Source organism: Hyperolius riggenbachi, chromosome 10 (assembly GCF_040937935.1).
Source record: "Hyperolius riggenbachi isolate aHypRig1 chromosome 10, aHypRig1.pri, whole genome shotgun sequence".
Lineage (NCBI taxonomy): Eukaryota > Metazoa > Chordata > Amphibia > Anura > Hyperoliidae > Hyperolius > Hyperolius riggenbachi.
The window spans coordinates 146,299,596-146,326,441 of record NC_090655.1 but is presented as its reverse complement, the minus strand read 5'-3'; the positions used below and the strand labels follow the sequence as shown (position 1 = coordinate 146,326,441).

The 26,846-nt window shown below is 42.8% G+C and overlaps 1 long non-coding RNA gene across 1 annotated transcript in view; it reads left to right on the top strand.

The window, feature by feature from the left end:
* Positions 1-26,846, top strand: part of LOC137536407 (uncharacterized) — a 79,127-nt gene that overhangs the window by 49,559 nt on the left and 2,722 nt on the right. The window contains exon 2 of the long non-coding RNA XR_011024556.1: positions 23,504-23,588. This is a non-coding gene — a long non-coding RNA (uncharacterized lncRNA). The remainder of the gene's footprint in view (positions 1-23,503; positions 23,589-26,846) is intronic.

The following is a 26,846-nucleotide window of genomic DNA, read 5'->3' as shown; positions in this document are numbered from 1 at the left end:
CAATTCCGCCAAGTCATCTTTTGTCGGTAGGTGATGTAGAAAATCTCTGATTTCTGTGAGAATCCGCTCAGCTGCCTGCGCAGGCAGGCAGCCTTTTGACCATTGTTTAGGTTTGCTTGCTGCAGGACTCTGGAAAGGAGACCTTCTGTCAGTTGTGCAGCTTGTGTTGCTGAGGGATTTGCATACATTAGTCATCCCTTACCTGCCTTCTTTTGATGACTGGCACTATAAAAGCATTCTGCTCCCAGAATGCTTTGCTGGACATTTCCCTTTCATGGTCTGTTCCTGATGGACACTCCTGGAGTGTCAGCCATTCCCGTTTGTTAAAGTTATCTTAGTGTAATTCGTGGGAATGCACTAGGCAGGTTCCCTAGTGCAGTTAGGATTGCATTATCAGTTTTGCCTGTTCCGTCTGTCTTGTGTTTGGATCGCACAAGCCCTAGCGTTAGCGGCTGTGGATCCTTCTGATTGAGTCTGGAGTGTAGGTTGGAACAGCGGTTGTTTCTGCCTACCTCATCTGTTCTGTCTCCTGGGATCGCGCTAGCCACTTTTCGCTAGCGCTGTGGATCCTTCTGTTCTGTCTCCTGGGACCGCGCTAGCCACTTTTCGCTAGCGCTGTGGATCCTTCTGTTCTGTCTCCTGGGATCGCGCTAGCCACTTTTCGCTAGTGCTGTGGATCCTATCTCTCGCTTGTCCCTTTTTTCGTGTGTCTGTCTTGTCTGCTACGCTTGCTGGAGGCTCGGTGAGGTAACCGTTAAGCAAGCGCTCGCGTCCTCTGTTTCATGTTTGTCTGTCGATGGTTAGTTAGGCGTGCTTGTCTCTATTGTGCTTATCACGTGGAGACCGCGCATAACCGCGTGCACTGTTGCGAATGAGTGCGGTGTTCGCGGTTAGCTAGCGTTTGTTATTTTCCGTATCTCCTCAGTGTATGATTTGCTGTGCCTTTGCTACCCTTGTGCGCTGTCCTGCTCTGTCTTGTGTCTCTATCGGCAATCACCAATCTTGTGATTGCATTCCCACTTTGTTTCCGCTGTTGTGTGTTCACTGTCGCTGGGTGGCGGCTAGTTTGGTGCACACACATACATCCTGTCCTTGTGCTCTTTCTCTTTACGGGCTCTTCAGCCCCGTTTATCGGGTTCTGTACAATTCCCATCTGGCATCTGTGGCTGTGCAGCGGCGGTGTTCGCCTGCACTCCACAGTGCCATCTGCCGGTGGGAATTGCCCTCTGCGGGTGCATAGCACCTAGCCTGGGTTTCCCAAAATCATACGCTGGTGGAGGGTTTTCGTTGTGTCAGTGCGCGTCTTGTGCGCTGACCACGAAAACGACCCCGCCACCGTTACAATTTCATTAAGAGATTTGTTCGTAGCCTCGAGTGCAGCAGATTCCTTTGTATTCAGTGCCGGGCCTGGAGCAGCCTCCGCCATCTTGGAGGGTGTCTGCGTAGCCTCGTTTCTTCTCAAGTATTTTTTGACTTGTTGCTGACCTACCGAGGTATTCTGCACCGGCGAATTTGTCTTAGATCCTTTCTTAGGTCTCCCTGACATACTTTGAGGTGAAGGTAGCTGGGATCGGATAGCTTTAATTGACTCCGGAGGTTAGGCAAAGGGAGAGCTCTTTCAGAGTGCGTCCTCACGCTTCCATGGCTAGCTCCACCCCTCATACCCCATTTCTTAACAAAATCATAATCAATAAAATTGGTGGCAGAACCCGAGTCTATAAATGCCTGGGTAGACAAAACTTGGTCTTCCCAGGTAATAGAACAAGGGAGTAATAAACGAATTATCGGTTAGAGGTAAAGCTGGCTCGCCTTGGGTAATACCTCTAGCTACACCTAGGCGGCAAAGTTTTCCGACTTCTTCGGGCAATTGTGTGCTACATGACCCTTTTCCGCACAGTATAAGCAGAGCCTCTCCGTTCGTCTCCGATTTTTCTCTACCTATGAAAGCTTTGAATGTCCAATCTGCATCGGTTCATCCTGAGGAGGAGAAGGAGAAGGAGAGGCGGTGGGAACGGATCTCCCGGAGTATCTACCGCGAGTTTGCTTTTGGCAGCGAATGCGGCGATCAATCTTAACTGCTAATGAGATGGCCTCGTCAACGGTTTTAGGTTCCGGGTGACTCAGCATCACATCAGAGATGGGATCAGCCAAACCCGATAATAAACAATCTAATAAAGCAAAGGGTCCCCATCTAGCCAACACAGACCACCTTCTGAATTCTGTGGCAAAGGTTTCCACAGTGTTATGCCCCTGCCTGAGGGTCTTAAGCTTCCTTTCAGCAGTAACTGCAATGTCAGGATCGTCGTATATTATCGCCATGGCTTTCAAAAAATCCTGTACCGAAGACAAAGCCTCATGACCAGGGGGTAGACTATAAGCCCATGACTGAGAATCCCCTGATAACAGTGTCTTAATAAAAGTCACTCTCTGGCTCTCGGAACCGGAAGAAATGGGTCTTATTTCGAAATAAGAAAGACAACAGTTCCTAAAATTCTGAAAATCAGATTTATGCCCAGAAAATTTTTCGGGCATGGGAATTCTGCGTTCAACGACTTGAGGGGACTGCCCTGGTGCGCCCGCAGTCTGGAGGGTCCGCACGACCTCAGACAGCTGGTTGATCTGAGCCTGTTGGTTATTGACCGTCTCGGTTAAAGTGTTCACCGCTGTGGTCAAGGCCTCAACCTGGCTGCACAAAGCGTCCATAGACATATTGGTCTGTTGTTCTGTAACGATTGGTGTCAGCAATAACAAAGTTCTGATTATTTGGTGATCTGCAGTATCACCAAATAATGCAGATACTATATCTGATTATATGGTGATCTGCAGAATCACCAATAATACAAATATAGCAACACTGAGAAATACTGAGACCTTAGTCACACTTTATTGTACTGAGTGTAGTGATTGGTGCAAACAGTAAGTACTGACAGATTTGACTATACCTCACCAGAGGAGCTGGTGGGCACTGTCAGCACAGCAAACACCTCACCAGTGACAAGGGCTCACTGGTGAGTAGAAAGGTCAGACTAATTGAGTCGGTAACAGACAGACAGATACAGTACAGAATCGGAAGGCAGAGAAGAAACGGTTAACAGGCAGAGTCGGCAGCAATATCAGATGAGCTAAAGTACAGAATCACTTAGCAAGAGAGGTAACGATATTCAGGCAGAGTCGGCAACAAGATCAGATGGGCAAAGGTACAGAATCACTAGAGAGTAAGAATAGTCAGAAATGAGCCAGAGTCATAAACAGATAATAAACAATATAATGCATAAATCCTATCACTGTGTGAAATCCCCGGTTTCCTCCCGGATCAAAGCACACCGGATCTATCTAAGGTCTGAGGGCTAACACGATGTATTCGCAACAACAGACAGCGAGCTACTGGCAGCTCGCTGTCTTTATGCTGGCAGGGGACTCCCAGGCACGCCCCCGCCAGCCCGGCCAATCAGGGGCGAGGAGCACCCCCTGTGACATCCACCGCCCCGCAGGTCAGCTGACGCGTCTCCGAGATGCGTAAAGGTCTCGCAGCTGGCCGCACGCGCATAGTTCTGATGCTGTGCGGGGGCGAGAGTCCCGTGCGCGGCGTGCGCAGCTGAGCGGCGGGGATGGCGGCAGCGGCCACACTGCTCTCCGTGACCGCCGTATCCCCGCCGCTCGTTACACACACCAGTAAATGTCTAGAAGGAGCTGAGTATCACAGTCAGTCAGTCAGTAATTGGTGCTTATTATGCTTGATTGCTGCTCGTTAACATCCACAGGTGTTTTCAATACCTGATCGAAAACACTTTAATAAACCTTTGTTCTTAAGAGTGGTAATCTTTAAAGGGTTGAATAATTGTGTCAATGAAGAAATCACAAAAAAAAAACATTTAATACTGTATTACATAAACAATTGATGTCATTTTAGTTGCATTTGGTTCTTTAAAAAGTCCTTGTAAGATTTCATTCTGGACACAATTACAAATGTACACTAAATTCCCTAAAACCCTTTACAGCTGTTATGATCACTTCTGCAGCATGTACTGCTGGCTGCAGTTTTACTTCAGACAAGCAGTTTTTGATTTCTTTGCGTGCATTTGCTCGCATAGTTTTGCTTATGCTCACACTGAGCGTTGATTCCATCTGCAGTCGCTCTGAAGTTAATAACAGTGTAGCCACTTGAGGACCACAGTCTTTTCGCCCCTTAAAGGAATACTATCGATTGAAACAACTTTTTTTTTTAATACTCTATATTAGTGTACACATTACCACTAGTTCTAGGGGCACTTTAATTATTCACCCAGGTCTCTCTCTCTCGCTATCCCTGCTTAAAAATTAATTTCTCACACAGCTCATAGTAGTTTGGGTCACCCTGAGCTGCTTGGTTAGGGCCTTTTTCCACTAGCCTGCGATTTGCGATTTGCTTCTGATCGCAAATCGCAAGGTACATTAAACTAATGGAAACTGCAGCAGCAATTTCCATTAGTGCGATCCGATTGCGATGCGATTTTGGTCAAAGCACAATCGTCGTCCTGCCACGTTTTGTATGCGATTGAGCTGCACTATAATGAGTATAGTAGCTCAATCGCAATCGCATGGTAGAAATTGAAACGCGATTGCAATCGCGATCGGGAATCGCGATCGCAATCACATTTCATGGTGGAAAGGAGCCCTTACTCTGTCACACAGCTCACAAATATATTTCACTGTGTCACTCACAGCATTCAAGAGACATGAGGAGAAATAGGCTGATCTGAGGTGGTAACAGGTAACTAAATGAGCAGTAATATTGCTGAAATATAACTAGCTATAACACTAGTCTGTGTTTACACTCTGCTTGTGGTGATTCACTCCAGGCTGCATCCACTTTACAAGCTGCTGAGAGGGGCAGACCACTGTCTACAATTAGCATTATTAGTATATTTATCAGTCAAGAGAAGCAAAGATAATAAACACACATTGCTAGAATATTTAACCCCTTACCACCATATCAAGAAGATTCTTTCAGCAAGGTGATAATTAAACTATAAACTGAGGAGTTGATAGCAACTCCCCTGTGCAGAGACATGGTCTAGTCCTCTGGGAGCAGTCAGTATTTAGATACATTTTGTATCCAAAACTGACGCCAAAACTGACGGAGGATTTTACAGCTGAGAGGAACAGCTGTGTGAGGAATCAAATTGCTCCTAGTACTTGTCCTAATGTGTGCTACAACATACAGCATTTAAAAATAAATGCATACATCCATAGTATTCCTTTAAAGAAAACCTGAACTGAAAATTAAAAGTCAAAATAAGCATACACAAGTCATACTTACCTTCCATGTGTCTACTCCTCAGTGTCTTTCTCCTGTTCCGCGTCCCGTTTGTTCACTGTGATCAAGGGAATTTTCCGTCCTCCATTTTGAAAATGCCCATTATCCATAACAGCTTTCTGGTACACACAGTTAAACTGTAACATGGCCCACTTGAGCCATAGGGAAACGGACATTACCTGGTACATCAGTTTTCCTATCAGCTATAACTGACAGCAACTGATATTTTATTGACAGCAACTGATATTTTATTGACAGCAACTGATATATTTCAGATCTGACAAAATATTGTCAGAACTGGAAGGGATTATTGTCAGAAGAAAATGGTGAGATTCTGAAAGGAACTGATGGCAAGGTAACTATGTAATGTTCAATTGAAGTTACCTCGTGTGTTTATTTTAAATATTTTTACTCAGTACAGGTTCTCTTTAAGGACCAGAGCCTTTTTCTCCATTCAGAGTCAGACCACTGCAGCTTTCACGGTTTATTGCTCGGTCATACAACCTACCACCTAAATGAATTTTACCTCCTTTTCTTGTCACTAATACAGCTTTCTTTTGGTGCTATTTGATTGTTGCTGCGAGTTTTACTTTTTATTATATTCATCAAAAAATACATGAATTTTGTCAAAAAAATGTTTTTTTAACTTTCTGTGCTGACATTTTTCAAATAAAGTAAAATTTCTATATACATTTTTGTCCAAATGTATTCTGCTACATGTCTTTGATAAAAAGTGTATATTTATTGGTTTGGGTAAAAGTTATAGCGTTTACAAACTATGGTGCCATAAGTGAATTTTCCCATTTTGAAGCATCTCTGACTTTTCAGAGCACCTGTCATGTTTCATGAGGTGCTAAAATTCCAGGATAATATAAAAACTTTCTGTGCTGACATTTTTCAAATAAAGTAAAATTTCCTATACATTTGAGCGTGAAAGTTATTCTGCTACATGTCTTTGATAAAAAAAAAAACATTCAGTGTATATTTATTGGATTGGGTAAAAGTTATACTGTTTACAAACTATGGTGCCAAAAGTGAATTTTCCCATTTTGAAGCATCTCTGACTTTTCTGAGCACCTGTCATGTTTCATGAGGTGCTAAAATTCCAGGATAGTATAAATACCCCCCAAATGACCCCATTTTGGAAAGAAGACATCCCAAAGTATTCACTGAGAGGCATGGTGAGTTCATAGAAGATTTTATTTTTTGTCACAAGTTAGCGGAAAATGACACTTTGTGACAAAAAAAAAAAAAAAAAAAGGTTTCCATTTCTTCTAACTTGTGATAAAAAAAAAATGAAATCTGCCACGGACTCACTATGCTCCTCTCTGAATACCTTGAAGTGTCTACTTTCCAAAATGGGGTCATTTGTGGGGTGTGTTCACTGTCCTGGCATTTTGGGGGTGCCTAATTGGAAGCACCCCTGTAAAGCCTAAAGATGCTCATTGGACTTTGGGCCCCTTAGCGCAGTTAGGCTGCAAAAAAGTGCCACACATGTGGTATTGCCGTACTCAGGAAAAGTAGTAGAATGTGTTTTGGGGTGTATTTTTACACATACCCATGCTGGGTGGGAGAAATATCTCCGTAAATGACAATTTTTGGGGTTTTTTTTACACACAATTGTCTATTTACAGAGAAATTTCTCCCACTCAGTATGGGTATGCGTAAAAATACACCCCAAAACACATTATACTACTTCTCCTGAGTACGGCGATAGCACATGTGTGGCACTTTTTTGCACCCTAACTGCGCTAAGGGGCCCAAAGTCCAATGAGTACCTTTAGGATTTCACATGTCATTTTGCGACATTTGGTTTCAAGACTACTCCTCACGGTTTAGGGCCCCTAAAATGCCAGGGCAGTATAGGAACCCCACAAATGACCCCATTTTAGAAAGAAGACACCCCAAGGTATTCCGTTAGGAGTATGGTGAGTTCATAGAAGATTTTTTTTTGTCACAAGTTAACGGAAATTGATTTTAATTGTTTTTTTTTCACAAAGTGTCATTTTCCGCTAACTTGTGACAGAAAAAAATCTTCTATGAACTCACCATACTCCTAACAGAATACCTTGGGGTGTCTTCTTTCTAAAATGGGGTCACTTGTGGGGTTCCTACACTGCTCTGGCATTTTAGGGGCCCTAAACCGTGAGGAGTAGTATAGAAAACAAATGCCTCAAAATGACCTGTTAGGTGTATGGTGAGTTCATAGAAGATTTTATTTTTTGTCACAAGTGTGATGATCCGCTCAGCTGGCTGCACAGGCAGACAGCTGTTTGTCCATTCCTCTAGTCTGTGGGCTGCAGGTCTCTGGAACAGAGACCTGTCTTTTCATTGCAAGTTTCTGGTCTGTTCTCTTGCTGGGGAATTTGCATACATTTGTTATGCAAACCCCCTACCTGCCTTCTTTGATGACTGGCACTATAAGAGCTTTATGTTTCCCAGAAGGCTTTGCTGGTCATTTGCCTTCCATGGTCTGTTCCTGATGGACACTGCTGGAGTGTCAGCCATTGCTATCTAGTATAGTTAATTCCTGGGGGTTGCTTTAGGCTCCCCTTCTAGCCCAGTCAGGTTGTATTATCTGTTTGTTTGTTTTGTTGCCATTGTCCTGTCCCAACGGCGGTCGACAGGAAATGGTTCTGATCTCTGTTCTTGGAGTATAGCTGGTGCAGCGGTTGCTACCAGCTACCTCTTCTGATCTGTCTCTTTGGATCGCGCTAGCCACTTTTCGCTAGCGCTGTGGATCCTTCTGTTCCGTCTCCTGGGATCGCGCTAGCCACTTTTCGCTAGCGCTGTGGATCCTTCTGTTCTGTCTCCTGGGATCGCGCTAGCCACTTTTCGCTAGTGCTGTGGATCCTATCTCTCGCTTGTCCCTTTTTTCGTGTGTCTGTCTTGTCTGCTACGCTTGCTGGAGGCTCGGTGAGGTAACCGTTAAGCAAGCGCTCGCGTCCTCTGTTTCATGTTTGTCTGTTAATGGTTAGTTAGGCGTGCTTGTCTCTATTGTGCTTATCACGTGGAGACCGCGCATAACCGCGTGCACTGTTGCGAATGAGTGCGGTGTTCGCGGTTAGCTAGCGTTTGTTATTTTCCGTATCTCCTCATTGTATCATTTGCTGTGCCTTTGCTACCCTCGTGCCCTGTTTTGCTCAGTCTTGTGTCTCTGTCTGCAATCGCCATTCTTGCGATTGCATTCCCACTTCGTTTCCGCCGTTGTGTGTTCACCGTCGCTGGGCGGCGACTAGTTTGGTGGACACACATTGGTTCTGTCCCTTTGCTCCGTTTCTTGTGGGCTATCCAGCCCCGCCTGATCGTACCTTGTCCTGGATCTGTACAATTCCCGTCTGGCATCTGTGGCTGTGCAGCGACTGTGTTCGCCTGCACTCCACAGCGCCATCTGCCGGAGGGAATTGCCCTCTGCGGGTGCTTAGCACCTAGCCTGGGTGTCCTCAAATATACGCTTGTGGAGGAAATCCGCCGCGTCAGCGCACGTCTGGTGCGCTGACCACGGAGACGATTCCGCAATCGTTACAACAAGTTAGTGGAAATTGACACTTTGTGAAAAAAATAATAAAAATCAATTTCCGCTAACTTTTGACAAAAAATAAAATCTTCTATGAACTCGTCATACATCTAACAGAATACCTTGGGGTGTCTTTTTTCTAAAATGGGGTCACTTGTGGGGTTCCTATACTGCCCTGGCATTTTACGGGCCCAAAACCGTGAGTAGTCTGGAAACCAAATTTCTCTAAATGACTGTTCAGGGGTATAAGCATCTGCAAATTTTGATGACAGGTGGTCTATGAGGGGGCAAAGTTTGTGGAACCGGTCATAAGCAGGGTGGCCTCTTAGATGACAGGTTGTATTGGGCCTGATCTGATGGATAGGAGTGCTAGGGCGTGACAGGAGGTGATTGATGGGTGTCTCAGGGGGTGGTTAGAGGGGAAAATAGATGCAATCAATGCACTGGGGAGGTGATCGTAAGGGGGTCTGAGGGGGATCTGAGGGTTTGGCCGAGTGATCAGGAGCCCATACGGGGCAAATTAGGGCCTGATGTGATGGGTAGGTGTGCTAGGGGGTGACAGGTGGTGACAGGAGGTGATTGATGTGTGTCTCTATTGGTGTGGGTGGGTGATCAGATGGCCCGCAAGGGGCAGGTTAGGGGCTGATTGATGGGTGGCAGTGACAGGGGGTGATTGATGGGTGGCAGTGACAGGGGATGATTGATGGGTGATTGATAGGTGATTGACAGGTGATCAGTAGGTTATTACAGGGAAGAACAGATGTAAATAATGCACTGGTGAATTGATAAGGGGGGGTCTGAGGGCAATCTGAGCGTGTGGGCAGGTGATTGGGTGCCCGCAAGGGGCAGATTAGGGTCTAATCTGATGGGTAACAGTGACAGGTGGTGATAGGGGGTGATTGATGGATGATTGATGGGTAATAAGTGGGTGTTTAGAGTAGAGAACAGATGTAAACACTGCACTTGGGAGGTGATCTGATGTCGGATCTGAGGGCGATCTATTGGTGTGGGTGGGTGATCAGATTGCCCGCAAGGGGCAGGTTAGGGGCTGATTGATGGGTGGCAGTGACAGGGGGTGATTGATTAGTGATTGACAGGTGATTGACAGGTGATTGACAGGTGATCAGTGGGTTATTACAGGGGGGATAGAGGCATACAGTACACAGGGGGGGTCTGGGGGGGGGTGTCTGGGACGAATCTGAGGGGTGGGGGGGTGATCAGGAGGGAGCAGGGGGCAGTTTATGGTTAAAAATAAAAAATAGCGTTGACAGATAGTGACAAGGAGTGATTGATGGGTGATTAGGGGGGTGATTGAGCGTAAACAGTGGTCTGGGGGGTGGGCAGGGGGGGTCTAAGGGGTGCTGTGGGCGATAAGGGGGTGGGGGGGAGATCAGTGTGCTTGGGTGCGACATAGGGTGGCTGCAGCCTGCCCTGGTGGTCCCTCGGACACTGGGACCACCAGGGCAGGAGGCAGCCTGTATAATAGGCTTTGTATACATTACAAAGCCTATTATACCTATTCTCAGCGGCGATCCGGGTGCTAGTAACCCGCCGGCGCTTCCGAACGGCCGGCGGGTTACAGCGCGAGGGGGCGGAGCCTGTCGCCGGCGGCTGATCGCGTCACGAATGACGCGATCGCCGCATAACCACGCCCGCCGCTGCCACCGCCGATGGGCGTATTGCGGTAGTTTGGGCCCAGCCCTTGCCGCCGCCCATCGGCTTAAGGCGGTCGGCAAGTGGTTAATATGCTTTTGTGAAAGCAAACATTGTCTTTTGCAATGGAGCTGCAATCCCTTTAAGGCAGGCTGCATATCATTGTCTGCCTTTTCCTGCTGTCAGCCTGTGATTGATTATCATTCACCTGTGTGGAAATCTGCATGTCTGCTCCCATTGGATGACCTCAGTATAAAGGACTGCTTCCTGCAGTCTCCATGGGCTATCATAGTTCCAGCATAAGCCTGTCTTGCTGCTACTCTGGCCCCAGACCGTGTTCATAGTTCTATGTTAATTCATGTGGACTGCACTGATCTCCTGCGTAGGAGTCAGTGAGTCCTTCTAGTCCTGATCCTGTTTATCAGTATTTGTTACTTTGCTGGTCTTGCATCATATATTGGTTCATCGCCGATATATACGCATACTAGCGTGTTTGTTATTTTCCTTGTATTCGTGTTACGTTAATATATCAGTGCTGCTGATATATATGTACTCAAACTGTTTATATCCTGTGTTCAGTCAGTCAGCTCTAGCACGTTTTGGTAGGTTACGCATATCATGATCACCCGTGCTTAGCTAGTTCAGTCCTGTTCCTGTTACCTTGCGTGGATTGCGCTCACTTCTGCATAGAAGTAGCGAATCCTTCTGAGTCCTGTTCCCTGTATTACTCCAGTTCCTAGCCAGTGTTCCTTGCCTATGTTCTATATATCGGTTCATCGGCATCGCCGATATATACATATGTTAGTCAGTCGTTTGTAGTTTCATTGATACGCTCAGCGCTACTTTGCGCTGAGCCATTATTGTTAAGTATTGTTTGTGGTTGCTCGGATCTACCCCTGCTCTGTGCACCACATCTCCTACGGGAGTAAGTCCTCTCCTCCACTACACTGGGGATATCCTGGTTCCTTGTGCTTGCGTGTGTGTCCTTCACGTCAGGATCTGTATTATGTGCTGACCGTGGAGAATATACCACCGAGCGTGACAACAGAATTGGGGGTTGAATAATTTTGAACACAACTGTAGGTCTGACATTAGGGAAATTTGTGTTTAGGTATACAGTCATCATCCAAAGCAAGGATAAAAATGCCAGATGAGGTAAGCACCAGACTGAGGCCCATATGCAATTAACCACATAAGGACCACAGTCTTTTCGCCCCTTAAGGACCAGAGCCTTTTTTTCCATTCAGACCACTGCAGCTTTAACGGTTTATTGCTCGGTCATACAACCTACTATCTAAATAAATTTTACCTCCTGTTCTTGCCACTAATACAGCTTTCTTTTGGTGCTATCTGCTGCTGCGATTTTTAGTTTTTATTATATTCATCAAAAAAAGACATGAATTTTGTCAAAAAAATGTTTGTTTTTTTACTTTCTGTGATAAAACTTGTCAAATAAAGTCAAATTTCTGTATACATTTTTGTCCAAATGTATTGTGCTACATGTCTTTGATAAAAAAAAAAATTCAGTGTATATTTATTGGTTTGGGTAAAAGTTATAGCGTTTATAAACTATGGTGCAAAAAATGAATTTTCCCATTTTGAAGCATCTCTGACTTTTCTGAGCACCTGTGTAATGATCCGCTCAGCTGGCTGCACAGGCAGACAGCTATTTGACCATTCCTTATGTCTGAGAGACGCAGGTCTCTAGGAAAAGAGACCTGGCTTCATCTTGCAACTTTCAGAGTTGCTTCGCTGAGGGATTTGCATACATGCAAATTGCACAGCTGTCTCCTTTGAGGGCTGGCAGTATAAAAGCTTTCTGCTCCCAGAAGGCTTTGCTGGTCATAACGGTTTGTTAAATACACTCCTGGAGTGTCAGCCTTCCCTGTTGGATTGTTATAGTTATCTTAGAATAATTCTGGGGACTGCACTAGGCAGCTTCTCTAGTGCAGTTAGCCTGCTTATCTGTTTTGTCAATGTTGCCTCTCTGCTGTGATTGTCCTGTCGCCAACGGTGGTCGATAGGAAATCGTCCTGTCTGTCTGTGGGTGCTAACCAGAGCTGCGGTTGCTACTGGTAGCCCCTTCTGTTTTATCTGTCTTACTTGGATCGCACTAGCCTCTAGCGGTAGCGGCTGTGGATCCTTCTGATTGCTTTCTTGGAGTATAGCTGGAGCAGCGGTTGCTACCGGCTATCTCATCTGTCTCTCTTGCTTGGATCGCACTAGCCCCTAGCGGTAGCGGCTGTGGATCCTTCTGATCTGTGATCCTGTCCCTGAACTTGGATCGCACTCGCTCTGGCGGAAAGAGCAGTGGATCCTGCTAACTCTGTTTCTATACTTGGTTCACACTTGCTCTGGCGGAAAGAGCAGTGGATCCTGCTAAGCTCTGTTGCTTTACTTGGATCGCACTCGCTCTGGCGGAAAGAGCAGTGGATCTTTCCTATCCTGCTTCCCGTCCGTCCGTCTGTCTGTCTTGTCAGATACGAACGCTTGCTGTACAGAAGAGGGAAACCGAGAGCCCAATATAGTGTAGTAAGTACTGCAAAAATGGATATATGTAAAGAGTACAATATATATACTCACAAGACCGGGTTACCTCCAGGCAACCACTGTATAGGCAGGTGAGGAGATTATCCTGTCCCCACTCAGGAATAAGAAGTCGCTCTCTGTAGACAGGAAAAAAGGGGTATCCCCTTCCACCAAGGATGGATAATTAATATTATGTAGAAAGAACAGAGGCGCCAGCAGGATAAAATCAGGTAATAAAATGTTTAAAAGTGCTTTGGAGGCAGCGGTGGACTTACCTCCTGTAAGCAGACACTATAAACTGTCAGTTCAAATCTAAATACATTTTATTGGCATACTCCAAGAGGGTCGCAACGCATTTCACAGGTGTAAACCTGCTTCCTCAGGCAATATAACATAGGAGCATACAACAGTAAAAGGTCCGGGTAACACCTGGCGCCTCAGTCTGAGGCGCCAGGTGTTACCCAGACCTTTTACTGTTGTATGCTCCTATGTTATATTGCCTGAGGAAGCAGATTTACACCTGTGAAATGCGTTGCGACCCCCTTGGAGTATGCCAATAAAATGTATTTAGATTTGAACTGACAGTTTATAGTGTCTGCTTACAGGAGGTAAGTCCACCGCGGCCTCCAAAGCACTTTTAAACATTTTATTACCTGATTTTATCCTGCTGGCGCCTCTGTTCTTTCTACATAAGAACGCTTGCTGTAGGCTCGCTGAGTTAACCGTTAAGCAAGCGCTCGCGTTCTCTCTGTAGTGTTTGTGTGTCGGTGGTTAGTTAGGCGTGCTTGTCTCTGTTGTGCTTAACGTGCGGAGATCGCGCTGTAAACGCGTTCGCTGTTGCGAATGAGTGCAGTGTTCGCGTTTAGTTAGCGTTTGTTATTTTCCTTATCTTCTCATCGTATGATTTGCTGTGCCTTTGCTACTCTCGTGCCCTGTCTTGCTTTAGTCTTGTGTCACCTCTGGCAATCGCCTCTCTCGCGATTGCGTTCCTACTCTGTTTCTGCTGTTGTGTGTGCTCCGTCGCGGGTTGGCAACTAGATTGGTGCACACACATACATTCTGTCCCTGTGCTCATTCTCATTCACTATCGCTTCTCTTGCGATTGCGTTCTCACTTGGTTTCCTCTGTTGTGTGTTCACCGTTGCAGGTTGGCGACGGGATTGGTGGACATACATACATTCCTCCTCTGTGCTTATTCTGTTTTGTGTCACTGTTAGCAATCGCCATCTCTTGCGATTGCCTTCTCACCTGATCTTCATGGTTGTGTGTTCATCGTCGCAGGGTGGCGACTAGATTGGTGGACACACATACACTCTGTCGCTTTACTCTCTCTCTTGAAGGGCTATCTTGCCCTGCGTTTCTTCCCTTCGTACAATTCCTATCTGGCGTCTTTGGCAGGGCAGAGGATCTGTTCCTCTGTACTCCACAGCTCCATCTGCCTACAGGAATTTCCCTCTACAGGTGCGTTGCACCTTTTGCTGGGTTCTCTCAAATTATACGCTTGTGGAGGATTTCCGCAGTGTCAGCGCGCGTCCTGTGCGCTGACCACGGAGAGAATTCCACAATCGTTACAACCTGTCATGTTTCACGAGGTGCTAAAATTCCAGCATAGTATAAATACCTCCCAAATGACCCCATTTTCTGAAGAAGACATTCCAAAGTATTCACTGAGAGGCATGGTGAGTTCATAGAAGATTTTATTTTTTGTCACAAGTTACCGGAAAATGACATTTCCATTTCTGCTAACTTGTGACCAGAAAAAATGAAATCTGTCACGGACTCACCATGCCCTTCTCTGAATACCTTGAAGTGTCTACTTTCCAAAATGGGGTCATTTGTGGGGTGTGTTTACTGTCCTGGCATTTTGGGGGGTGCTAAATTGTAAGCACCCCTGTAAAGCCTAAAGGTGCTCATTGGACTTTGGGCCCCTTAGCGCAGTTAGGCTGCAAAAAAGTGCCACACATGTGGTATTGCCATACTCAGGAGAAGTAGTATAATGTGTTTTGGGGTGTATTTTTACACATACCCATGCTGGGTGGGAGAAATATCGCGGTAAATGACAATGTTTTGATTTTTTTACACACAATTGTCCATTTACAGAGATATTTCTCCCACCCAGCATGGGTATGTGTAAAAATACACCCCAAAACACATTATACTACTTCTCCTGAGTACAGCGATACCACATGTGTGGCACTTTTTTGCAGCCTAACTGCGCTAAGGGGCCCACTTTTTTGCACCCTAACTGCGCTAAGGGGCCCAAAGTCCAATGAGTACCTTTTAGGATTTCACAGGTCATTTTGAGACATTTGGTTTCAAGACTACTCCTCACGGTTTAGGGCCCCTAAAATGCCAGGGCAGTATAGGAACCCCACAAGTGACCCCATTTTAGAAAAAAGACACCCCAAGGTATTCTGTTAGGAGTATGGTGAGTTCATAGAAGATTTTTTTTTGGTCACAAGTTACCGGAAATTGACACATTGTGAAAAAAAAAACAATAAAAATCAATTTCCGCTAACTTGTGACAAAAAATAAAATCTTCTATGAACTCGTTATACACCTAACGGAATACCTTTGGGTGTCTTCTTTCTAAAATGGGGTCATTTGTGGGGTTCCTATACTGCCCTGGCATTTTCGGGGCCCAAAACCGTGAGTAGTCTGGAAACCAAATGCCTCAAAATGACTGTTCAGGGGTATAAGCATCTGCAAATTTTGATGACAGCTGGTCTATGAGGGGGCAAATTTTGTGGAACCGGTCATAAGCAGGATGACCTCTTAGATTACAGGTTGTATTGGCACTGAAGTGCAGGAAGTGCAGGATGTTCTCAAATCGTGACCTGGACATGGCAGCAGAGAACATGGGCATGTGATGTATTGGGTGCGTAGACTTTTTGACTAGACCCATGTTAAGGAGAAGGCCCCAAAAAATGTTAGGTTCGGAAACTTAGAGTGGTTTCCACTGAAAAGGCTGGGCATGGTAGCTTCTTGGATTGGCGGTTGCGTATTGTGTGGCATAACGGTTGGTCTCAGCCACAATTAAGTCGTAGAGACCAGCAGTGATCAGAAAAAAAAATTCTGTCACTGCGGTGGGACGGGTGAGGGTTTGGCTGGATGATCAGGAGCCCGCAGGAGGCAGATTAGGGCCTGATCTGATGGATAGGAGTGCTAGGGGGATGACAGGAGGTGATTGATGGGAGTCTCAGTGGGTGATTAGAGGGGAAAATAGATACAATCAATGCACTGGGGAGGCGATTGGAAGGGGGTCTGAGGGGGATCTGAGGGTTTGGCCGAGTGATCAGGAGCCCACACGGGGCAAATTAGGGCCTGATCTGATGGGTAGGTGTGCTAGGGGGTGACATGTGGTGACAGGAGGTGATTGATGGGTGTCTCAAGGTGTGATTAAAGGGGGGAATAGATGCAAGCAATGCACTGGCGAGGTGATCAGGGCTGGGGTCTGAGGGCATTCTGAGGGTGTGGGCGGGTGATTGGGTGTCCAAGGGGCAGATTAGGGTCTGATCTGATGGGTAGCAGTGACAGGTGGTGACAGGGGTGATTGATGGGTGATCAGTGGGTGATTAGATGGCAGAACAGATGTAAACAATGCACTTTGGAGGTGATCTGAGGGTGGGTCTGCGGGCGATCTGATGGTGTGGGTGGGTGATCAGATACCCGTAAGAGGCAGGTTAGGGTCTGATCTGATAGGGGCAGTGACAAGTGGTGATTGACGGGTGATTGACAGGTGATTACAGGGGAGGATAGATGTATACAGTACACGGGGGGGTCTGGGGAGGATCTGAGAGAGTGGGGGGTGATCAGGAGCCCCCAGGGGGCAGTTTAGGACCTAATCAAAAAATAGCATTGACAGATAGTGACAGGGAGTGATTGATGGGTGATTAGGGGGGTGATTGGGTGCAAACAGGTGTCTGGGGGGTGGGCAGGGGGGGTCTGAGAGGTGCTGTGGGTGATCAGAGGGAAGGGGGGGGCAGATCAATGTGCTTGGGTGCTTACCTGGGGGGCTGCAGCCTGCCCTGGTGGTCTCTCGATCACTGGGACCACCAGGGCAGGAGGCAGCCTGTATAATACGCTTTGTATACATTACAAAGCGTATTATACACTTTGTATGCGGCGATCGAGCAACTAATAACCCGCCGGCGCTTCCAAACGGCTGGCGGGCTACTGCGCCAGGTGGGTGGAGCCTGTCAGCGGAGGCAGTTGGCGTCACACGTGACGCGATCGCCGCATAACCACGCCCGCCGCCGATGGGCGTATTGCGGTCGTTTGGGCCCAGCCTTTGCCACCGCCCATCGGCTTAAGGCGGTCGGCAAGTGGTTAACTTTTTCTCCATCATTTTCTCCTGGGTGATATTTTCAAAATTGTCAATAAAATGCCCTTTAAACCACCAGTAAGCAAGAACATACTCAAAATAATTTTAATAGTACTTTTCCACCTACTTTTTGGTACTTTTTCAGTTGAAAAGTGCTGAAAAGTTATTTTAAATTGAAGATGAAAAATTATCTCCTAGAAGAATACTCAGGAGATAAAGTTAATTGCAAATGGGCTTGAGTGGTTGGAGGTAAGCTTTTAGATAAGGAAATTGTTGGACATTGTTAATATGTTTTTAAAATACAGTAATAATAATATAAACTACAATTATAGTTTAAATAGGGATATGAAATGGGTCAGATGCTATTGTGGTGCAGACACATGCCATTCATCTGACTAATAGCAATAGAATCTGCTGTCTGGAAAATATTTACCAGATTGAATTTTCTGCAACAGACCACAACAATTAATGCCACAACACATTCTGCACGTTTGATACTCCATTGTGGTCATTTTTTGGGCAGCGAGCATGGTGTGAATCGGCCCTCAGAGCCTCTGAGTTTTTGATCTGTTGCTCAAGAGATTTCTTTCAACTCCTATCACTGGGTTGGGCCACCAAGAACATGTGTAGTCTCCAATGTTATATCTTTTATCTCCTTATTTTTGTGGTTTTTTTTGCTAAGTGCTCAGTGTTATATACCAAAAAAATAGGGTGAAGATAACAGCCCTTATCCAAGTAACTTTTCAGCACCTAGTATTTGAAAAACTGCTAAAAAGTAATTATACTAATTAATATCAAACTTATGGAGCCCATACATGGTACAATGTTTACATTTTTTTTTTATTAGATAATTTCGTTTGATTATTCCAATAGATCGAATATAAAGATTTTTCCAACATGTCCGATCGGATTTTTATTGAAAAAACAGTATAATTGTTTGTTTTTCTTGAATAATAAAAAGATTATTTTTTACTTTCACTTAATTCAATAATTTTGGTCAAATAAACAGGAAAATTTAACATTTTTATTGTACCGTGTTTGGGCACCATTATTTAGATTATTTCTTGCATGGCAAAGTCTTTGAAGGTATTATTATTATTATTATTATTATTATTATTATTATTATTATTTGTGAGGATTGGAAATATCTTCTTGGAGAAAGCTCAGAAGATAAATTAATAGGATATAGGCCAAAATGAACAACCTTATGCTAAAACCTTAAGTAGCACTGGAGAAATTCCAAGAACCAGGTAGCCAAGGCTCCCTAGAAATGACAGCTGGTGCCTATATTGGAGCATTTCTTTTATGCTGTCCCTATTAAACTGTCTACCACCATTCTGCCCCACCCACCTAAAAGATGAACTACCCACTCATACCCCCCACCTTACATTCTCACCTAAGGAACCTTGGATTTTTGAGGTTATATCAACACACACACACACACACACACACACACACACACACACACACACACACACACACACACACACACTCACACCTACCCCAGCAAATTATCTCCTCCTTGAGCCAGTGCTGAGATTGTGTCGCTACCACCTTCCTAAGCCACAGCTACCTCCAACAGCAAATGACAGGATGGTGGTTCATTGGCATTGTGCATCCCAGAGCCCCATGTTTTTCTCACAGTGGTGTGCCCCCTCCATTATGTCACCCCTGCCAAAACTATGCCTGTAGACAATGAAGAAGGTGAGATGGAGAGGATTGTGCCTGCAGCAGACATTCACCCCCTCAAACAGGCAGTGGAGATGGTGAGTGATGTGTGATATGGTTGGGCCATAGCTGAGTTGCAGCAATCCTCTTTAAAAACCAGCAGGACTCGAGCTGGAAGCCCCAGATTGACTTTTTTGCCATGCTCTTGAGAGTATGTAATGAATATCGAGGAAAGGCCTTCATATTGTTAGGCGTAAAACATTATTAAGATTATGTAGATAGATTTTAATGCATCAGTGCCACTGTTGCCACTGTCCAGACAAGGTCATACCATTTCTAGAAGTGCCAAGTTGGCTGACATCAAAGTGGATGTGCTCTGCAAGCCAGCTGCATTTTGGATCTATAGGTCCAGCTATGCCATTTTAATACAGTGTAGTAATCGGTCTAAAGAAGCAATAACATTTCTGAAAGATGATACTTAGACATGCGGGCAGCAAAACACTTTTATTTTTCATTCAGTGTAAGTCCACGCTGTTATTTGCTTAAGATTTGTTATTACAGAAGAAAACATAGGTATGATACATTCACAAATTACAACTGTGAAGTAAACAATTAGGAATATATGAAGAGAGACAGGGTTGCCTAGATGTCAATATTACCAAACGCTTTTGGCTTTAATTAATAATAGTATAAGAGTCATGGGCCCATATGTAATTCACTTTTTCTCCTAAGTTTTCTCCTAAGAGGTATTTTTGCATCTTCTCTTTAAAATAATTTTTCAGCTCTTTGCAATTAAAAAAGTACCAAATAGTAGGTGAAAAACTACTAGCAAAATTATTCTGAAAATGTTGTTGCTTGCTGGTGGCTTAAAAAGACATTTTATTAACAAGTTAACAAGAAAATGCAAGAGAAAAATGGAATTGCAAGCAAGCAAGAAAATACTCAAAATAATTTTGATAGTACTTTTTCACCATCTTTTGGGTACGCTTTCTATTGTAAAATGCTGAAAGGTTATTGTAAAGAGAATGAAAATTAGCTCCAAGAACATATGTTACATAATGAAGAACAGAGTCGCCAACAGGATAAAATCAATTCTTAAAACTTTTAAAATTGCTTAGGAGGCAGTGGTGGACTTACCCCCCGCAAGAAGACACAAAAACTGTGTATTCAAAACAATCAAATTTATTGGTACACTCCAGGGGTTTTTTTGCAACACGTTTCGCAGGTATATTCCCGCTTCCTCAGGCAATAAAAAATAAGAGTGCACACTGAAAAGACAGATAAAAATAAGGTGTCCTCAGAGTAATGTACATATTGTTGAGTGTTATTTTTACAGTAATTAATATCATCTATTGAAATGTATGGGCGGAGGTGGAGAGGTGTGGGTGGGGAGGAAGTGTGAGGAGAGAAATAAATATCCTAGTGGGTAAAGGGGATGGGAGGGTATACATCCCCTTTACCCACTAGGATATTTATTTCTCTCCTCACACTTCCTCCCCACCCACACCTCACCACCCCCTGCCCATACATTTCAATAGACGATTTATTGCCTGAGGAAGCTGGAATATACCTGTGAAACGCGTTGCAAAAAACCCTGGAGTGTACTAATAAATTTGATTGTTTTGAATACACATTTTTTGTGTCTGCTTGTGTGGGGTAAGTCCACTACTGCCTCCTAAGCAATTTTAAAAGTTTTAAGAATTGATTTTATCCTGTTGGCGCCTCTGTTCTTCATTACGTTATAATTGATATGGGGGTTACCCCTTTCTTTCTCCTGTCTACAGAGAGCGACGTTTTAAACCTGAGTGAGGACAGGCTAATCTCCTCACCTGCCTGTACAGTGGTTACTTGGAGGTAACCCTGGTTTGTGAGTATATATTATACTTCTTTCATTTACCCAATTGTCAATACTCACTACACTATATTGGGCTCTCTTTTTACATATAGCTCCAAGAACATAACTCAGGAGAAAATGTAATTGTGTATGGGCAGTGGGCCCTTTTTCCCCCAGGTTTTCTGCTAGGTGATATTTACACAACTAATCAATAATATGCATTTTAAGCCACCAGCAAGCAAGAAAATATTCAGAATAATTTAGATAGTACTTTTTCATCTACTTTTTGGTACTGTTTGAATTGCAGAGTGCTGAATAGTTATTTTAAACAGAAGATGAAAAATGATCTCCTAGCAGAAACCCTAGGCGATAAGGTGGATTGAATAAGGGCCATGGGCCCCTAAGTCTTCTCTTCGGAGATCATTTTCCACTTCTGTTTAAAATATTTTAGCACTCTGCAAAACGTAGATGAAAAAGTACTACCAAATTATTTTCTTGCTTGCTGCTGGCATGGCTTTTTATTGGTGGGGTGTGAAAATTTCATCTAGGAGAAAACTAAGGAGAAAAAGTGAATTGACTAAGGCCCAAAATGTAATGAATAAAGGCCATGATATGTAATATACCCATAGCAATTGTATTTCAAGAGCTACTATGTACAGACTGGCTGTCGATGAACTCTTTCGCAATATTATTAAGTAAAGCATTTTGATTACAAGCACACAATACACCACACAGACCAACAGAGAAAAATAAATTGTGGTTATTTGCAGACTAATATAATTTTTAAGGCATAAATATTATTGCAATAGGTAAAATAGTAAAAACTCACAACTCATGTTGTATAATACCTATTACACCATGTACTGATCATCCACAACATTAAAACCACTGACAGGTGAAGTGGATAAGGCACCTGCTGAGGGGTGGGATATATTAGACAGAAAATTAACAGTTAGTTCTTGAAGATGTTGCATTGGAATAACTGGAAGGGGGGAGGGTGGTAACTTTTGCAAGGGACAATTGTGATGGCTACACAGACTCCCGAGCATCCTTGAAGCAAGCAGCAGTAAAGAATAACCTGTCTGATTTCACAGAAAAGCTACTGTAGTATAAATGACAAAAAAGCTCTAAAATCTTGTAAAAGTATTACAACGCACAGTGCATCACAGCTTTCAGTGTACAGAGCTGCATACCAGTCACCCATGTTGAGTCTTGCCAACCAATGAAAGTGTCTACAGTGATTATCAGAGCTGGAGTCTGGACCAATGAATAATGGAAAAATATGGCCTGGTCTGACAAATCACTTACATTTATATGAGTGATCCCTGATATCAATCCAATTAAGCATCTGTAGGATATGCTGGGGAAAAAAGTCAGATCTATGAATGAAAGCTCTGCCTCTACAGGAAGTGTGCCCCAGGGGATTTGGAGGGTAAAGACCCCTCGTTCTGCCGCGGGATAGCGGCGTTTTAGCAGGGGCAAACATGCCTCAGATATATATAAGGTAAAAAACAGTTTTTAAACTGGCTTCAGATTCTCTTTAAATCCATGCCTTGACCAGTCAGAACAATTTTGGTAGCACAGGGGTAGGCTAAAAAAAAAAAAAAAAATAGACCTCCCTGATTCTCCTCAACCACTTCACTGCTGGCCAGGATCATCTACTTTCCCTTCCATGTATGAGTCCAAGCGCCAGAAGGGTTTGTGCCTGAGCAGTAGCACAAAGCCGCTCATACACAGAGAAGAAATCTGTGCCTGTGCAACTTCATGCTACTGCGCAGGCAAGGATCGTACTGGCACCTGCGCAATTCAGCCGCACTCATACACGGATGGCAACAATATTGATATGTTTACAGGGACCAAGCACAAGAACTGTAAGAAGATCAGGGAAGCCTCTGGACTAAACAGAGGCGTCCCTCTACAGCGGTAAGTATCTTTTTTCCCCTCAGGTATGCTTTAATGTTTTGGTTGATCAATGTACACAGTATGTGTATAAAAAGTGCCACGAATGAAATGTTATTCCTTTGTCCTGACTTTGTACACTACAGAAGCTTGCCTTTTAGTCTGTAAATAGGTCACATTTTAATATAATAAACTTGTATGATATTTCTCTGTAAAAAGCCCTCGGGTGTTGTGCAGTAGATATGTGTGTGCTAATGTCCATGGAAATGAATGTACATTCCTTATGAAAGCAACAATGTCATACATATTTTTAACTGACAGAACACATACAAAAAAAACTTTCTTTTACATGCATTCCTGTTACAGTTACAAAATCAACTATGCTGTAGCTTCTGTCAACAAAACTTAGCTAAATAGCTCTTGTGTAGCAAAGCTATTTGTTTCACATTTAAATATACTGTTTAAAAATATCAATGCTTTATTTTCCAGCTTCATTGCTGTGATAGGCAGTGTTAGAAAATCCACAATGTTTACTCACTAACATTGTACTAAGTACAGTAAATCATAACAAGAAAGCACATTGGTGTTCTGTGTGCCAGATTTTGCTGGATTGTTGAAATTACTAGCCGGCCAGATACTATTGCTACTAAATATTTGTACATTGTTACATTACCTCCATAACGATTTGTATATAAAACATGGAGGCGAGCAAAAGAAATAGTATGCTATCATGACATGACATACATTTATTATTTTTTTTATTTTCTCCTTATGACTATGCAGATTGGTAGATCTGTATCCCATCCACCTTCATACTGCACAGCCTGCTGGGAGAATGACTGTGACCATGGCGGATCAGCCAGTTAGGGTAAGTACATTTGGGCAAAACTGTAAAAATGTCCCAAGAGCTACTCATCCTAAGTATCATAAAGCTACACTATTGGCCTGTAATACTGCAATGAGTAATGATGTGTGGTAAAGCTGACCATATAACCATCACTTTTTGTTTTTCACAGATTGGTGCGCAAACATGCTTTTGCTTGTGCTATGAGTTTATGTCTAAAAGGGCAGAAGAGTGTGCTGTAAGACCTATCAATGGCAGATTATCTCAAAACAGACACTTTCCAAATGACCAATTGACTTAGGTTGTCTTATGATATCCACAAATATGGGATAGCCGCACATTTTGACTGCATAGGTCAAATGTTTTCTCCTGTATATAACAAGCTAAATGTAACCTGTTTAACAGGGGTTGTCTTGAAGGGTGTTGGGAGGCTATTAGTTATTGGGTGACATATAGAACAATAAAACCTGACAGAGACTTGTAATGCAGATGCAGTTCCAATTCCAACTTCCATGCAAATATCCACTGACAATAAAGTCCAGTATCTGCTGGACTATTAACCAGCTGCCAGCTAATTAAAATAGCAGGTACTGTTCCTCATTGGCTTAGATGAAACTGAAGCTCTTCTCTAGTTCGCAGCCGTCCCTTCTCTCTTCAAAGCAGAAGAAAGTTTCTGGGCGGCGTTGCATCCTAAATACGCTTATAAATAATTGGAGAATAAGCATGGTAAATCTTTCTAGCAGTATGGAGGGAAACAAGTCTGATCCTCTGTTGCACACGTTTTAGGTCACAACTCATATATTAAATTTAAATATTCCTATTTGACCCACCCCTTTACAAAAAATATAATAAATAAAAAAGCTAGCTATAATTCATATTCAGCTTTTCTCTATAGAACAGCAGAGACCTGCAATGTTTACCGGCAGAGCCATTTTTCACCTACCTGATGTCAACACTAAAAAACAGCAATTTAGAAACTGAGTCAGCCTTATGTAATAAAGCGTTCTAATTTGTTGTTGAAGCTTGATGCGCTATTATTTAATTGGTACAAGCAAAAACACAATACCCAATGTATTGATACAAGCAAACTACAACATTTAATGAAAATTCCACTTTAATTTTAAAATGACCATAAACATAGATGGGTGCTGCACAAATTGTTTTGCATTGGAAATTATTTTTCCATTTAACTATGTAGCCAGGTAAGCATTTCCAAAACTCAAATTGTACTTCTTTGTAACCCTTCCTGAAATACTATTTCAGAAAAATCTTCCTGAAATACTATTTCTGTGATATTGTTGAGAAATTCAAGAGTAATTAGTTGCAAAATAAAGTGGATTTTCCCTTTATGATTTCAATTCGTGGGCATCGTAAACTTATTACATATAGTGTACAGTTGCATTTTGTTCCTTTTTACTGCTCTGTAAACACTGACCAATCCTCACAAAGACTGCACGTTTTAATATGTAAATCCATAATCTGGAAACCTGCAGTACAATAAAGTAAACATATCTGTCTACAGGAACCTAAAATTATTTTTAGCATGGCTTAGTCTACCAAGACCATTGACCTCATGCTGAAGACACATCTGCCACCATTAATTTGCAGGGCAGTTAACTGGGGTAAAAGTTTGATCTGGTGTAACATAAGATGATCAAAGTGTGTGTAATAAGCATCCAGAGAAAAACTATGCCCCACATCTAAACTAATTATTATAATTATTAGATATTAATGTGCTTTTTCCTTTGTGTCATGTAACCATAATTCAAGACAGAGCGGTATTTAGTCCTAAAACCCATTTCAACTTGTTTATCACTAAATTAAATATATAAGCAATTAGAGGAACCGAAGAAGTTAAATCCCTCAAGATATCACACTTATCTAAAGTTGTTTTATCAAACAGCTTAATTCCAAATCTATCATTATTCACACACTAAATAACACACAACACAATAGAGTACAGCAAATTTCAAATCTATAAATAACTGCTTTTAAAATAAAATCTCTCCTCTGATAATTTGTTAATAAGTAGCTATTTTTATCATAAATATTTTTGTATTTTTAATTTTTTTTCAGTAAAAAACGTATTAAAACGTATTACCTGTGTAATTAGTCACACTCAAAAGGCATAATTAGATAAAATCGTTGCGTAACTAGGTGCCTTAATTAGTACGGCAGTATTTCATGCTTTTAAATTTAAAAACTTTTAAACTCTATAACTATTTAAAGAAATATCTGTATGCAAAATTCTTTATAAATATACACACATAAAAAGGCACACGTATTGTGATGCAAAAGTAACAGTGCACTTGCATTAAAAGCAAAGTATGGCTTGCTGTCTGTTACTATAGTAATACTGCTGATTTAAAAGCTTGTATATAACATAGTTCAAAAAAGTATTCAAGCCATATAAAGTTGGCACAAACAGGGAAAAAATATTAAATAAGTCTTAATATATTAGTTATATGAAAACAGCACGCACTATCTAGCCTATATTCCATAGTTGCTATTGAATTAAATAACTAGACCTGACCTATTGCAGAGGGTATGTAGGAATGGATGTTTCTTGGGTGGTTATTGGTGTTGTTTGATTTGGGGGTAAGTTGCCCATATCAATATTCTGCCTCATCCTTTGGCAATAATGGTCTACTGACCGTTTAAACATCTGTATGTCTTTCTTACAGAAAGTTGATGAACCCATCCAGTCTAAAGCATTATACAAATGAATTCAGTTATGCAAACTATTATTACACTAAATCAAGACTTGTCAGTGTCAACTTTGAAATAGCTCTCCTTTCAAAGCTTTAAACTGAATTACTTGATAGTATTTTAAAGCACCAGAAAGCCAAAGAGCCATATCAATTTAAAATTGAGTGCGCTCTACTAGTATAAATATTCATGGGAATGGTTTACACATGTATTCTGTTGTTTCAATAATATTATATATGCGTATCTCAGTTGTTGTCAACAGTTAAACAACATATTTGTGAGATTAACAAGAGGTTTTTTTTTATGTAGTATAAAAAAGTTATAAATATTTCAAGTTTAAATTGGAGACAGCTGCCAATAGAACAAGCTCAAGGCAAGTACTGTATGTGCTGGTTTGTGATACAACACATATTGCATGAAATGTTAATATTAAACACACTGGATAAACAAGTGTCCAGATCAGCGTAGCCTTGTGTTTAACTTTTTTGTCAGTTTTTTTGTTTTACTTCAAAAACAACTTCATAGAACTGTCTCTCAGAAGCCAATTATAACACTTGTCTGTCTCTAAGTGGC